The following is a 15,870-nucleotide window of genomic DNA, read 5'->3' on the forward strand; positions in this document are numbered from 1 at the left end:
TAGTCCTCAGTTGAATTTAAAATGTCTGAGTTTCATTGCCTCTGTTCTGTGAAGAACTGTCATAGAAAACTTATTACTAAAACTACTTTACAAACTATGTCTGTCAGCTGCTATCTATTTCCAAATCGCTTTGACTTCCAAATGGCTGTGATTTTGGCAAAAGTGCTCATGTGGTTCTTCTTATAATGGTGCTTTTGCATCGGTAGCAGCACAAGAACAAATTATACTTGTATTTCCTGTGACTGTTCAATGCTAGGGGAATGGGAATGGTAATGTACCTGGGAGATATTCACATACACACACACACACAAATACACAGAGAGAGAGAGACAACTTGTAAAAATCTGCTCTAAAATAAATGCACATCATTTTGTGAAATAGTAAATAATAGCTGAAGCAGAATCTTTTATATCAAAATCTATTATAAAATGTGAGATGGCAAGGGAGTGTATAGAGATGCTGATTCATGACAAAGCACATCTGACACCCATATACCATCTGATATTATGAAACAATGTTACTTTAATTTAAATAATTTAGAACCAAATTATTAAGAAAAGAATATATCTAAATATATTTAAATTAGAAAGATGTTAACTAAGGCTTCCTATGAAGCACTCTGTTATCTTTTCTTGTCTTCTTCGTACACTCCCACATTCACCCTTTGATTTGTTCCTGACTAGGGAGCCAAGACATATTGATGTCTTGTGAAAAGACTATTGACATGTAATATATCCTTTTCCTTGCCTTCTATGAGAGCTTTAGAGAAAGAGAGCAATCACAGAGTCCAAAAAAGTGGTTTACGTGGGTGGAACACGGTAAGGTAGCCTTAGGAGAGTGGACAGTGAAGAGATGGCAGAACTTTCTATTGGAGGAACCCAGGTTGTTTAGAGAAGAACCAGGGATATGGATTCTACTCCAGATTTAGGAGGGGTAGGAGAAGTAAACCGGGCCAACTGAAAGTTCTTTGAAGAAAAGGGCAGCAAAGGTGGTGAGGAACATTCTGAAAAGTGTTTTCTTTTCCCTAATTACTTGTCACTTTGAAAGAAAAGGTGCCACTTTTCACTTGAAAAAAGAAAACACAGGGTGATTGTTATTTTGTTGGAAACAGGGCTGAAAGGATGATTGTACTCAGATGATTAAGTTTAATGAAATAATTGCTCTAAAGCAAGGGCTGAAGTTTCTGTTCATTACCTCTAAAAAACTAATTATTTGAAGACCTATTCTTTAGTTTGAATCAAAATGAAACAATTTGATTATAATTGATATTCATGAGGAATTTGCAAATAAATGAAGCACCTATGGGGGGTGTGATAAACATATACTTCCTTTAATGGGCTTTCAGTTCTCACAAGCACATGGAAAAAAATGTCTAGATAATTTCCTTCATAACAAATGAAATATAACTCCAAATCAGCAAATATTTCACTTTCCCCATATTAATGAATGGAAAAGAAAACTCGAGTAGACAATAGAGAAAATGAGAAAAGCAGGAACTTGAGCTTGGAAGGTTCAATAGGACAAGAAGGGAAAAAGAAGGGGAAAAAAAGACTTATCAACATATTACCTTTATGTGTTATTACTTCCCTGTACTTTACAGATAACTTTATTTCAAATATATGCCCATTCAACTCTAGCCTAAGCTAGAGCCAGCACCCTGTCTTGGATCCAAAACCTACCCCTTTCATTGTAAAAACAAACAACTACTATCAGTGCTACACATGACAAGATTAGAAATAAAAGTTGAGAAAATAACTTGCCTTGAAGTTTGGACCAGTCAATTTGAGCTGGAGGTAGTCTGATTTTACTCCTGGAGTATGTAGTAATCTCCAGTATTTTGTCTTCACTGAAATGACGTCCAGCCTTATCTGCACTCACCCATGTTATTGGACACTTCTTCAACTTCCTCACATTTTTACAAAATTTTAAAATGAAGGCAGGAGGCTTTACAAAGTTATGTAGTCATAGATGGGTTTCAGGCATACAGTTTTCTACCTCCAGTCCTGTCACCAGCGTCAACTTTCGAAGACCAACGTGCCCAGTTTCCCTCCCACCCACCAGGTTGCCTCCTTGACAGGCACATTTTTAAGTGGGTTGTTGTAGTTTGGATCTTGTTCTTTTAGTTTTGTTGGTTCTGTGGATCAGATATAACTTCTGATATATATTTCAGATATATAACACCCCTGTATTGCCAATGTGCCTGAGGCCCTGCCCCCGTCCCCCCATACACCTCTTACCTCCCATCCACTTCTTTTCTACTCCCGTTTTCTCCCCCTTACTTGTGCCCACACTCCCCTCCCCCACCCCAATCTAGGTAGAACACATAACACAGTGTTAAAACCTGCCAACCAGAGGCCAGACCTATAATAACAGCATGTAGAGCATTTGACTTGCATACGGTCAACCTGGGTTTGATCCCTGGCATCCCATGTGATTCCCTGAGCACTTCCAGGAGTATCCTGAGGGTAAAGCCAGGAGTAAGCCCTGAGCATTGCTGAGTGTGGCCCCCAAACAAATAAAAAACAAAACAAAACAAAAAAATCAAACACATTTATAAGCTTAAGGGCAGAGTTCTAAGCCTTAAAAAAAAAAAAAATCAGTAGCTGGGGAGAGGGCCTAAGTCAAGAGAAATGGAAAATTCTACCATTAAAGAGGAAATGGAAAACAGCTCACTGATTCTAATCCACCGTATACCTCATTCGGCCTTTTCTTTATTTGGCTTCGAATATTACCCCCTAATTACAGAGCATTCTCACCTATTCACTGAAGATGGAGCCAAAAGCCTGGGGGAGAAGGGCACTAACGCTGGGACACTGAGGGAACCTTGCCACGCTCAAGGAGAAACAGAGCCAGGGAGCTGGTGCCACAGAGAGCTGGACCGTATTTCTACAGGGGCCCAGCAGGACTGCCCCTCCCCCCAGCCCGGGTATTGAACTGAACATTGGTTGAAGTGGCCCCAGGCAACTCGGAGCCTTGTTTTGTGACCCATCCCCCCTTGCCCAGACCGAAGGCTACTGCTACTTCCAGTTCAAGGAAAGCCAGACGCAGACTGAAGGTGGAAAAACAAGAATGAATAAAAAGCATGAAAAAGGAGAAAGAAAAAGAATATGATAAAGAGAATGATTAGGTTGGTCTCTTTACAGTTTTTTCCTTGTTTATTTTGTTTTTGCTCCCCGTGCACAAACAAGAAGTTAAAATGAAGGGCTGTATAAGATGAGTTTTTAACCTGTGCGGTAGATTTTTTTGTTGTTGTTAAGGCATCATGTTTACAATACTGTTTTGGTAGAATTTTGTGCATGTATAACTCATTCCAGCATCAAACCCTCTGGACACCAGAGGACAACCGTCCCAGAATTTCCTCCCTTCATCCTAATTGCTCCCTTGCCTTCCCTGGAGTAAATTTCAAGCCAGTTTTCAACTTCTGTTGCCTTTGGGAATTCCTCTACTATGCCCAGTGTTCTTTATGTCCTCTTCGTGTAACTAACTCACACTCTTTCAGTTGCCGTGTCCAGATATGCTTAACAGCCTTTAATTTTGCTTGGTACAGTATGTGGGTGCAAATAAAAAAGAAAATTTTAAGCAGATGCTTGTTGGCGTGGAACACATATCAGTTCAATATGGAGATGGTAGTATTTTCATTTCAGTTGTCTCTGCTGCAGCTTACATGTTCTGTTAACTGAAAACCACTCTGCAATTATGAGAGCAACAAATGCATTTGCTCAGTGCACATTGTGAATGTATCTGAGTAAGTACAATTTCTGTTAGTAACACTCACATTTATGGAACATCATTCTGCATAAACCACTATTCTAGTTTCTGGATAAGCCACAGAGAATGAAACAAATGCAATGGTCTCTTGGTCCTCATCATTGTCCTTGGGAAGTCACAATAGGTAGATGTTCCACCCTTGAGACGTTCTGTGAGGAAAGACGAGGATAGTACAGAGGGACAGAGCTGTTATTGGAGAAGCTCAGAAGAGGAAGATTTGAGAGGCTTAGGTTGCTGAGAGTCCTTCTGCACCCCGGTACAGAGGAAGGATGGTTGGAGGAAAGGAAGAAGAAAAGGGTTCGTGATGTTGGAAACCCTTGTCCAAAAAACTAAGTCATGTTGAAGGTAAAGGAGCAGCTTTTCTGTTTGATAAAACCCCTCCCCCAAAGATTAAAAAGTAGCAGCATCAAAAAATCTTTTGGACACAAAAAGAAATCAAATTCACCAAAAAGGAACTGCATGTTCATTCAGGATGCATTTGAGTCTCATTTCCCACGAACTGAGGCTTGATCTCAGAGCGTTTGGTAGAGCAAGACTCAGACACAAGGCAGTCACATTAGCCAGGGCCACCAGCATCTCCTGGGACTATACAAAAGCACAACATTGGAGACTTACTAAACTGCCCACTTGGGCACATATTTTAGTGTAGAAACATTTGGATGGAAATTTTAAAGCATTTTTCAGGGATCTTTCATTTAAGTGATTTGTTCAGATTGATGAAATAAGTCATGCCTATTCCAAATGTTTCTGATAATAAAGAAGAACATAAAGTTATTTGAAGAAATTTATAAAGAATTCAATATTTTTATTCATTTTATCACAGGAGCAATACCAGAGGTACTCAAGGTTATTCCTGGCTCTGAGCTTAGGGATCACTCCTAGTCAGGGGACCATGTGGGGTTTTGAGGATTGGATGCAGGTTGGCCACATGCAAAGGAAGTGATCTACCCATTGTAATACCTATTTAGTCCCCAAGACTTCAATATTCTATTTTTTAAAGTTTTATTTTCATAAAGTTGTTCACAACAATGGATTCCATTCAATATTTTGATGCCAGTCCCACCACCATTACACCTTCCCACCACCAATGTTTTGAATTTTCCCACCACCACTCAAACCTGCCCAACAGGCCGATGCTAGATAATTTATTTCATATTGCTTGTTATGAATAGCATAAGATGTTACATGGCCACAAGCGTGGCTGCGAGCTCCTAGAACTCTAAAATTTTAGATAATTAGGGTCTGGAGAAATCTCTGCAGCGAGCTGCTGGGATGTGAGATTCTTTTGTGTGTCTCTGGATCGTGGCCATTAGCAAACTTAAATAGCATCTGAAGGCGGTTTATGGGCTTGACATCCAAGTTCCTCTGGAGCAGGGAGATGGGAAGGGCTGACCCATCCCCTATCCCTTGAGGCTCGGAGTTTGCTGTCACTTATCCCACATACCTGGGCTTTTCACTGGATTCTGTAAGTTGGCAGCTGCTGGGATTCCTTGGAGGCAGGTGGAGGGACGGTGCCTGCTCCCGTCTGAGGCACCCCGGTGAAACTGGCCTGGTGCAAGGTCTGGAGGCATCTCTGCAGCGAGCTGCATGGTTCCAAGACTCTTTTGTGTGTCTCTCGACTTCAATATTCTTAATGAAAATAAGATTTACACATAATCTGATGTCAGGGTGGGGGGTGGGTGGGGAGGAGTACACCTTAAAGTAGAAGCTTCCAGGGATCGATTATTTTATATTAATGCCTGAACTGACATCTTATTTAGTACAGTAACCTTTATTTGGAGACAATGTAAAGACCTCCCAAAGGAGGTCAGATAAATTTCCCTGCTTTCATTTTTGTGCATTTCTAGAACTTCATTACTTCTGTTGCAAAAATTCTTAGTCTGGGGAAGTAGGCTCACAGGTAGAGCAATTGGCTTGCTTATTGGGTAAAACCCTAGGTTTGATCTGTGATGGAATGAAAGAAAGGAAGGGAGGAAGAGAGAAAGGAAGGGAGGGAGGCAAGAAGGAAGGAAGGAAGGAAGGAAGGAAGGAAGGAAGGAAGGAAGGAAGGAAGGAAGGAAGGAAGGAAGGAAGGAAGGAAGGAAGGAAGGAAGGAAGGAAGCCAGCTTAGAATTCACATTAAGAAAATTTTCAACAAATTTTCTTGCACTTGCTCCATACTAAGATCGGCAGAAGTGCAAGCTAATTTCCATCACATTTCCAACCACCCTCCTAGAAAATGTAGGTCACACTAGTCACTCATAGTGACTAGTCACTATGTCACTCATAGTGTGTCAGAACTTACAGACAGTTCAGATAACCGGATAATGATACCAGCCACCAAAAATAAAGACAGAGGTGAAGAAAATAAATAACTTCAAATTGAAGAGCACTATCTGATAGAAAGAAAAAGGATAGAAGCTTTGTAACAGATTTTTAAAATTATTATGAGGTGTCCTTTCAGTGAATTCTGAGCACTATAGGAGCAGTCTCTGGGGATTTCATTATTATTTTTTAGGGACATGTTGGGGGAGTGGCAACACCCAACAGTGCTCAGGAATTACTTCTTTTTCTGTGCTCAGGACTGACCCCTCATAGTGCTGAAGGATAATATATGGTGCTGGGGATAAAACCAAGATCAGCTGCGTAAAAGCCAGGGGCCAAAACCCCTGCTGTGGCCCTAACTCTTTACAGCATGGAGATCTGTTTTTCCGTTGAATAGGCTACTTTATGAATTAATGGAAGTATAAATTAAGGTGTAGAAAACAAAGAATAATGCAAATCAGTCCTATTCACTAAATATTAGTGAAATGTTATTTGGTAGAAATAAAATTGATTTTTATCATGCAGAAAGGAAGATGTCAGATATAACACAATATATATTTCATTTCCACAAAAACTATTAACCAGTTTTATATCCATTTTAAAATTCATATAATGGATTATACATTCCACCTTGTACAATTGTATTAATCATATAATCCATCTTTTTTACTAGCATTTAAATTCCAATAGCACTCATGTTCTGGGAGATTCATTATATGGTATTTATGAGCATCTCACACTTGTGTACTTATCTTCATTATAGTTTTTTTTGAAGCTTGTTAACTACAGGAAATACTCCCTAAACTATTTTTATGCTTTCCTCTGCATGTGAATGCTTAATAATGACTGTTCAATTTTTCGGTTGAATCAAATTCAAAGAAATGCCAGTCAAAAATAATGAAAATACAATGACATTTCCTGAACGGATGGTTTCACTCTCTCACAAAGTACAGAAATACTTTACTGACATATTTTATTTCAAGACAAGAATTTTCTTGAGTTATCATTATCTCTATTTTATGAATACTGGGTCCAGAAATTAAATATTGCCTAAAAAAATTTTGGTTTATGCTATGGAATCTTAAATAAATCAGTCAAGCTATAGGGAGAAAACATTAAAACTTTCATATGGAGAGTATATGAATTTGACTACAATGCCACAGCATTGGTTTCCTCTTAAGATTAAATTTAACAAGCTCTAATATGTCTCTTGTCAGTCCTAATGAGATATCAATCTGAGCTCCGGTATTCCAGACTCTTAAGCCATATGGTTTCTGAAGTAAACAGCAACAGAAAAGAACTCCATTCATGGTACTTACTGGAGTCCAGTCCCGAACTCATAGTCCTTTCATGTACATGAGAAGCATCGTTGAGATACATAATATTTATGGAGCTATCTGGAAATAGATAACAGAATACAGCCCCATTCTTATTATTTCTGTCTTCCTCATTAAGGCAAGACTTTACAAAGTTGAAAAACAGAGATGAAAAAGATCTTCTCCTATTGTTTTGTATTGCATTGTTTTTATTGTATGAATAAATAATACTCGTTCCTTTTGCCCAATAAAGTAAAAGCATCTGCCTATGTTAACTGGAAAATCTAACTGATGATTAACTGAGAATCTAAACCAGGCAACCCGTAAAAATGTAGTTTTGATATAAACCTTATTTGATAAACTCATAAAATCCAGTAAAAACCCACTCACTACGATGATGTTTAAAAAGCCAAATCTGCCCCCCGACCAATAGACATCATCAGCAGACACTGGCATGAACGTCATTTTGGATTGTCAATAAATGAGGCTCTTGGATGTTTTGAAAATTTACAAATAGTGGGACTACTATCACTTTCCCTAAAGAAGTGTGTGTCAAATTGTTTCCAGATTTCTCATTATGCCAGTTGTCTGTCTCATGACATATGCTACAAAGCAAAATGAATGCCAAAAAGAGTACATACAGGGAGACTATAGTTTTGTAATACTGAACTAAAATAATCTTTTTCTGTTAACAAGAAAAAGATTTATAGAAGTGTTTGAAATAATCGTGCATTTGAAGGGTTGAAAGATTTTTAAGAGATATGTTCACTGTGCATTGATTCCACAAATATTGAATCCGCCTACACCACTTCAAACACGCCACCCATTCCTACATGAAGCTTTACATTGAAGAGCTCTTGGTGTCTTCTATTGTATTCTTTCTCCTTGATTTTATGTGTTTTATCCTATTGACTCATTTTTTACTTAGTGACTTGCTTACTTTTTGTTATTTTTAACTTGTTATTGAGAATAATATATATATGTGTGTATATATATATACACAAAAAAGAGACATGTATAACTATTCGACTATTCATAAGGATGAATTGTCTGTGTATTTTTAAAAAGATGACCATGTTGCCAACATTAAAATCAAGACATGAAAGTCTTATCAACACCCCCAGAAACCCACCTCCTGACCATTCCACCCACCACACTTTTTCTTAGGACAGAATGTATCTGAGCTTCCACATACATAGAGCTTTTGGCTTGTTTTTAAGTTCATATAAAAAATGGTTTCGTTGATGCCCATCTTTTGCTTCATTTACTCCCTATTTTGTTTGAGAAATTCATCCAGCAGTGTGTGGCCACATTCTAGCAACTGACTTTAATTAGCATCATAAAGTCTCTAATCACCCGGGAAGTGTGCATTGCTTCCACGTTGTTGAATTGCATGATTATTCTTATTATTCACATGCCCCGGAATTACCACATTTACATATATGTGCCAATATATGGGCATTATATACAATATCCACAACAAAGCTCAAATCTAAAAGATCCACATGAGAAGTAGTTAGTTAGATACCTTCTTCTAGATTTTGCTTTTTGGGTTTGGGGAGAAGGGGTAGAAGTGTGGGTAGGGGATGGAAGTTTGGGTATCTGCAGTCCTTAGGGGTCATTCTTGGCTTTCTTCTCAGAAGTGATTCTGGCAAGGGGTTGCTGGGTATCAAAGCAAGGTCAACCTTATGCAAGAAAAGTGCCTTAACTCATGTATTATCTCTCTGCCTGGCCTTTTCTCTTCTAGTTTTGTAGCTATCTGGTGTATACATAAAGGCAGGTTCCAGAATATTTCCTGGAACACTTGGGCCGTTTGTTCCCCAGGGATTTATAAATAAAATCATACTTTCCATAGAACCCATTTCCTTCTGGGTCTTATAAATGCACCCTCATATTAAATAATCAATTAAAAATTAAATTCTTTAAAGCACCTATGGAAAATCAAACTAAATTTTGAGTTTAGACTCTTATATTTTCTAAGTTTAGAACATTTTTAAAGAGTAGTAAAATAAATATTTTAATTTTGGAGTTGTGTCGGTAGTAGACATGTAATTTTATTTCTGCTATGGTTTTTTGGAAACACTTGTTCACTGTATATTGCACCACATTCTTTTTATAAAGATTTACTGGGAAAATTAATTTTTACTGAAATGATACTAATTACATCTCCCTCCCTTTGCACTGACTGTCCAAACCTTTAGTAAATCAGTCGAGTATCTCTAGCAAACTAATAAGATCTTGTAGTAAGTGTTCTGTGTTGAAACTTCACTTCTATCTCATTATCCCTTCCCTATTCTGATTTTCCTTTTTTCCCATTTTCTTCATGCAACTATTTAATTTTTTTAATCTTGTATTAACTTATCTAACAAATCATTCAAAGTATTAGAAGCTCTGAAAAACATTTTTTTCCCTGTGAGTCAGTAATGTAAGAACAGCTGATTCTGGTACAGAATAGTCTTTCAGAAGGCTATAATTTAACTGTCAAATGGGACACAATCATTTGAGGTTCAACTGGGCCTGAAGATTTTCATCTAAGCTCACTCACACTCTTTAGCTAGAGACCTCAGTTTCTTTCCATCTCAGTTTCTTTTCACAGACTTGCTTACAACATGGCAGCTAGATTTTCCAAGAAAAAGAGGAAAGAAAGCAAGAAAAGTCCAAGATAGAAGTGTCAGTTTCTTATACACCTGTGTTGAAAATAATATGCCGACTTGTAGGTAGGCTGAATCAGACTGGATGGTTCTATTTGACAAAGAGATCCACATAGGTATGGATGTCAAGGAGCAGAATTTTGGGGACCATCTTGGAGGCTTGTTACTAAACCCCCCAAACATTCTCTTGAACAATATTAAAATGAGTGAAAATTTCAAATGGAGGGGCTGGAGTGATAGCACAGCGGGGCCTTGCACGCGGCCGACCCGGGTTTGATTCCCAGCACCCCATATGGTCCCCTGAGCACCGACAGGAGTAATTACTGAGTGCAGAGCCAGGAGTAATCCCTGTGCATTGCCGGGTGTGACCCAAAAAGCAAAAAAAAAAAAAAAAAAAAAAAAAAAATTCAAATGGAGTGAAATAAGAGGGGAGAGAAGCTCTGGATCACTTTTTTTATAAACATATTTTTAAATCCTTTCATGATTTATCTTACAGATGAAAACATTACAGACAGCAAATTTGCTGAGGTAGGTTGAGAGACAATTTCAAGAAGGAAGGCCAGGAATTTGACCTTTTGCTAGCCTTTTAATGTTGTTGTTGTTGCCAACATGAAGTTTGCTGATAAATTTTATCTCAGAAATATATGCTAATTAGGATGCTTTTGGTTTCAAGTGTCAAGAAATTCAAGCCAAATTTTCTTAAGGAAACAAACAGTGTGAGCTAGCCATGTAACGGAGCTATTTTGGTGAGAGGAAGGGATCAAGACAGCCTTCAAGGACAACCACAGACAGACTTAATCCTCTGTGTCTGTCTGTCTGTCTGTCTGTCTGTCTGTCTGTCTGTCTGCCCATCTGCTCTCTGTCTCTGTCTCTCTGTCTCTCTGTCTCTGTCTCTCTCTGTCTCTCTGTCTCTCTGTCTGTCTCTCTCTGTCTCTCTGTCTCTCTCACTCTCTCTCTCCTTTTGGGCCTTATGGTTTGCAACAGATAAAGAAAGTTTATCAGTTATATCCCTTTACCTACTTTCAACACTCAGTTCCTGTTCAAATGATTGTCATGCTGATTCCTTCTCTATCCTTCACCTCCTCCACACACACACACTCTTGTGTCAAACTTCCAACCATTGACCAGTTCTCCTGGCCCCTGTTTACCCTCGCCTTATGGATATTGAGGCTAAAAAAATATTTATCCGGCATTTTCATCTCCAGTCATGGAGACAGATGCCGTCTAATGATTGACAGGTTCGTAAGAAGCCAGTATGTACTACTGCACTGAGAGAGCCCTCGGTGATGCCTGTGAAATGCCTTCATTATGCAGTACCGTCGGTTGGGTGTTCAAACTGCTTTCAACACCTTCTCTTGTGTCCATGACTGAGACTGAAGAATCCATTCCCATTCCCCTTTGCAGATATATGGGGCCAAAAGGATGGCCAATGAAGCAGAGCTTCATATTTCTAGAGAGGAGAAAAGGCCCTCCCTAATTAGACTCCTTCATCTTGTGTCTAAATGTCACGAAAGTTTCATCTCAATGTGTTCACAATCTCCATTGACAATCCATGAGAGAAAGCACAATGCTTTCTGAAACGCTGAAAGGCAACAGATATAAAAAGGGCAGAGCTGGGTCCCAGGGGATGCCCAAAAGGAACTGAACCACCCACCCACTCACCCACCTTATTATGAGAGATCAAAAAAAAAAACAACCCTATTTAACTAAGCATTCTTTACGGCAAAGTTAACTCAATCTGTAGGTAAACATTTAAAGAAAAAAAAACAGGGTGCATCACTGGATAGAAGTTAAAAACCCATCAAACTGGTCTAAGGCATTATCAGGAATTCTGGTAGCAGTTACCCTAAGATGGGAATTGTTTTTCTTCTTCCATCTCAGCATTTAGCCAGAAGCATTTTCCCAAAGAGCAAAAGTCTATGTGAACCAGGAAAAAAAACCCAAAGGGGTGACACACACCAGTTCTCATGGTTGTACTGTAGCTGGAATATAGAGTCACTGAAATCAGTTAATGCAGCATCTAAGGTTCTAAGACACTGAGGAGAAAGCTTTCAACAGGCCTGGAAAATTACCCCAGGGTGATCTGGAAAGAATAATGGACTGAGGGCAAGTGATTAGGCTCAGTCTGTGATGATCCTTTCATCAACTCAGGCCTTGACCATCTGCTCTGACAATTACAGCCCCAGGAAGTGTTTGTCACAGGAAAAAAATAAAACAGTCTGGAATGCAGTGATGCCTTGAAGAAAGGTTGAGTCTTTAGACATCCAGGAGCAAAGATGTGCAGGACCTACCAAAGATGCACAATTAAATACAAAGTACAAAAATAAAATTCTGTGGAGGAGAAATGGTTACTAAAATGTTGTTTGAAACCCCATTAAGGCCATGCATCAAGGCAGCCAGTGGAGGTTCTAATTTAAGGAGAAAGATGAGGATTTGAGGACAAAGGCACATCAATGAAGATGATCAGTTTTAAAAACTCCCTGGTTTTTACAAGGCTGAAAGGATTGTGTTCATTGTGCTTAGAGAAAAGGAGATTGTGGTTAGATTTTAATATCATCTCTTAGCTTCTGATGTCCTGTTGCAACAAAATCACAGAAATATTCCATTTTGTTTCTTTTCCTTGGGAATAAGAACTGTGTAGAAACTGCTCAGCTCTGTGTCTGGAGTTTAATTTCTTCAGGGAAAGTATTCTCTCCTCTCTCAGGGAAGAGTGAGTCACCAGGATGTAGTGAAATGTTTCACCTTCTTCTACTGGAGAGTTGCTAAGAAATTAGTTCTGTGTTTCTCATCATTTGTACTGCTTTACTTGATGGTCACCATGTTCCATGAGCTCTGTATGATCGAGGATGCAACAGGGGAATGGTATGACGACATGGGAAAGATTGGGAGAAGGAAGAGAACATACCTGGTATTGCTTCCAGTGAATGGCTAGCAGATTTTAGGGCTGGAATGGTACCAATTCTGAAAGTGTGACCAGTTCCACTTCGGTCTTGTCATTGCTCAGCACTGGAAACAGGAGTGGGTGTGAGTGAAAAAGTTTCGTTCAGATGCTGGGGATCAGGGGAGATAGTGGATTTGTTGTCCCTCCAAACCATGTTATCTTTAGGTTGGGGCCTGACTAAGGTTTAGTGGAGGGAGTACACGAAACCAAAAGAGGGTAGTGGGTTTGAGGGAAAGTGAAGTCTCATGACGCAGTTGGCATCTTTGCTTGGGAATTTGATGAAGTCCCTGAGGTATGCCGGCCTGCTCTTTGTACCACCTAACATTGATGTGCAATGTCAGCCTTATAGCAAGGGATGATCGAAAGTTCTAAAACTTCTGCATAAAGTAAGATGAAGTCACAAATACAAGTCACTGACAAAAGGGGCATTTTTTGTCAAGGTTCTAAAGCCATGAAGCCAGTTTTGTGTAAACTTCAGAAACCAATGGTGAACTTCGAGTCAATGACTGAGAGGAACTGATGGTTCTCTGATGGTCCGCACATCACTAGCCTCCCCTAGAGAAGAGTTGTCTATCACGACCCAGGCTTTGTCCTTGGGGTCTTGATAAGGGTGGGAGTGCATTTTCCGTACTTGACTTTGAGCCTGAAATGATATACTCATTCCCTGCAGAAGCGGAGAGGCAGGGGTAATGAATTATTTTAAATATCACTTAGACTATGGAAATAGCTCTGGGGCAGAAACACAAGGCTTCTGGAAAAGGCCCCTAGGCCCTGCCTGGACGGGGAGCACCAGAAGGCTGCCTCTCTGTGTTCTCCAAGTGGACACGGCTCTCACACACTTGTGCGTGAAAAGCCAAAGAGGTAAAAAGCAGCAAGCACAAGCAAGGAGAGACAGACCATAGAGCATCAGCAACAGACCGAGACGATGGAGGACGCTGAACAAACAGACCAGAAATATGGGGGAAACAGAACTAGCAAGGGGCCAGTGTGGACAAAGGATAGTGTACATGGGAACCAATAAGGAACCAGCATGAGGTCTGGATAGGGAACATCAAAGCATTCAAAACTATGTTCTTAATGCTCTGAGATAAAGAACTATCTTTGTACACATTATTTTATACGTTAGTTTTGTATACTAACTTTACATGTAGAACTCAAAGACCCACAAAGAAACTAAACCAGTTTCACCTGAATATCACCAAGAGGGACAGAAGACTCCTGACACAAAAATAAAAGAGGGATTCTGGGAATGGGGAGATATTATAGAGGTTAGGGCACTTGCCTAGAACATGGCCAACCTGGATTGAATCCCTAACACCCCATATGGTCCCCTGAACACCTGAGTGCAAAGCCATGATTAATCTCTGAGCATCACTGAGTGTAAGCACCCCTCCCCAAAATGAGGGATTCCTATTAGAATGTAACCTGAATTTGGAATAAACATTTTAAAGTTCCTGGCATAAAAACAAAAACACCTTAGAGAGATGCAAATCATATTCCTTTTAAAGTCTTCAAAACTAGTCCTCAGGCATTCGTGTAATCTAGCTGTGTGTCAGATGATTCTCTTGGATGGTCTATTCTACCTCCATTCCCTAAATTGCCCCCGCCTCTCCCCTCCCCCCCACACACACTCTTGGCTCCTAATTTGAACTAGGAAAGGAAAAAAAGGTGCATTTTACAGTTACATTTTACTGTATTCCAAAGAAATCTGAGGTGACTTAGGGATACATGTGCTATTCTACATTACAAGGGAAAAAAAACACTCCTAATAAATTATCCTGTAAAGGGAATATTTCAGGGAAGCATGAGATAAAGTTAAAACAAATAAAGTGAGAGACAGCTTGACTTTTGCTTTGCTAGGACAGTGGATCATGCCAACAAATGGATCCAGTCAATTTGTGGCGGTAAATTCATTGCCATGCAGTGTTTCCGAGAGATTAGGAAACTCGGGTAAACTGTCAGCGATCCCCTCAAAAAGTTCTTTTTCACTCTCTACTGGGCACTGATTAAATACTCAGAACCACAGTGCTCCACAGAACATGACTTGTCGGGGCACCTAGACATCATTCTTTTGTTTGTTCCAAGAACTAATAAGTTAACCCAGAGATTCATGCCATTTGACATGATCCTCCAGTCCCAGCTGTCAGTCGAGGCAGGGGAGGCCCCTCCTGATGGTGACAAGGGCCAGCCTGATCATTTACAGCTTTACCTGCCTTTCCCCTTCTTTATCTGGATCACTTTCTGTTGGAGAGAAAGGCCCTGATCTTTTAAAGACAGCCTGCTTTAAAACATAGACAAATCAATCATCATCATCATCATCATCATCATCATCATCCCGTTGATCGTCGAATTTCGAATTTCAGACGTTACTGAGCAGTCTCAGTAACGTCTCCATTCGTCCAAGCCCTGAGGTTTTAGAAGTCTCTCTCCACTCGTCCTTCCAACGATGCCATACTGGAGGCTCTTCCAGGGTCAGGGGAATGAGACTGGTTTTGGCATATTAATACACCATGGGGACCTTGCGAGGCTCTCCCATGTGGGCAAATCAAACATTTTTCAGGATTCCTTTATTTTTTTTAATTAAAAACAATTTTTTTTACCTGGGTTTGATTCCTCCATCCTTCTGGGAGAGTCCGGCAAGCTACTGAGAATATCCCACCTGCACGGCAGAGCCTGGCAAGCTACCCATGGCGCATTCGATACGCCAAAAACAGTAACAACAAGTCTCACAATGGAGACGTTACTGATGCCTGCTCGAGCAAATCGATGAACAACGGGAAGACAGTGCTACAGTGCTAACGTTAATAAAGGGAATAATGTATCTAATATCAAAAAAAGATTTCTTTCTGATTGCTCAATTAATCAATCAGAAAAAACAGGGGTTAACCAG

General features: G+C 39.7%; 1 pseudogene; it reads right to left on the reverse strand.

The window, feature by feature from the left end:
• LOC129406457 (probable ubiquitin-conjugating enzyme E2 W-A) overlaps positions 1-5,357 on the reverse strand; it is a 90,638-nt pseudogene extending 85,281 nt beyond the window's left edge.
• Positions 5,358-15,870: the final 10,513 nt, after the last annotated feature.

This window comes from Sorex araneus, chromosome 7 (genome assembly GCF_027595985.1).
Source record: "Sorex araneus isolate mSorAra2 chromosome 7, mSorAra2.pri, whole genome shotgun sequence".
Classification (NCBI taxonomy): domain Eukaryota; kingdom Metazoa; phylum Chordata; class Mammalia; order Eulipotyphla; family Soricidae; genus Sorex; species Sorex araneus.